The sequence below is a fragment of the Neophocaena asiaeorientalis genome, unplaced genomic scaffold (genome assembly GCF_003031525.2).
Source record: "Neophocaena asiaeorientalis asiaeorientalis breed wild unplaced genomic scaffold, Neophocaena_asiaeorientalis_V1.1 scaffold606, whole genome shotgun sequence".
In the NCBI taxonomy this organism is placed as follows: Eukaryota; Metazoa; Chordata; class Mammalia; order Artiodactyla; family Phocoenidae; genus Neophocaena; species Neophocaena asiaeorientalis.
This window is the reverse complement of record NW_020173687.1, coordinates 745,784-746,891: the sequence shown is the minus strand read 5'-3', so window position 1 is coordinate 746,891 and position 1,108 is coordinate 745,784.

Here is a 1,108-nt window from a genome sequence, read left to right as displayed (position 1 = left end):
TGGGACCAGGTCAGCACCAGGGACAGAGCCAAACCCCACCCACTGCGGCCCAGATGGGCTCCCTGAGAAGCGCAAGGGGTACTCTGCCCTCCCGCCTCCCCTGCCCCAGCCCCTTGGGCTCCAGCCGTCGGGAGCAGGGGGCACTAAGGCCCTCCCAGTCGTTCCCATGTAGGGAAGGCCTCCCTGTGCTTGCCATGGGCCCTGGCTCACACTCCGTCCTCCAGGAAGGCCTCCCTGCCCAGGACAGACACCCAGGACACACTCTAACGGTGCCCTGGGCCCCTCCTTTGCATCTCAGGCCAACGCTGCCATTTCAGGTACATCTGAACTAACCTCTGTTTCCCCCACTGCTGCCCAGGTGTAGTCCCAGGAAGCAGGGGCCATCTGCTCCACTGCCCACCCGCGCCACCCCACTCCTGGCTCTTAGACTCCCCTCTGAGCTTGGGGCAAAGATGAAATACAGTGCTTTGTGTGAAGTGCCTGAACCAGCTGCACAGGCAGGCTTTGCTCACACTGATGCTCCCAGAACACGGCTTGGATGAGGTGTCCCCTCCCCTGCAGGGGGGACCCGGGGACTTTATCAGCATTTGAAGGAGTAGCCCAGAGGGTGGGCAGTGGGACGACATCCCCTCTGCCTGGCTGCCCCGGCGGTGTTCCCGCCTGCGCCCTTCTGCAAAGGCTGGTCTCTCTGCTCCTGCTCCGCAGCCCTGACTCTCCTTCCAGGTGCTGCCCAGGTTTCAGGCCCCCTCCTCCAGGAAGCCTTCCCTGTGCATCTACTACCAGCTGGAGACCACCTGCCAACCAATGCCCACAGCCCCTCATCCATCCATCAGATCACTGATCTTTCCCCAAAACTTTACTGAGTCGCTGCTATGGGCCGGGACTGTTCAGGGTGCGAGGGAGAGAACCATGAAGAGACCCGGCCTCTGCCACCATCGGGGAGCCGCGCGATAAACAAGCGAACACATCCAGTGCCCCCGGGCCCTCGCCAAGATCCCTTCCGTTTGCATGAGTTTCCCATGACTTAACTCACCTTTGAGAGGCCCCCCACTTCCAAGTAGAAGCAGATAATGAAGACGTTCCAGGTGACCCAGGCGGCCGCCCACCC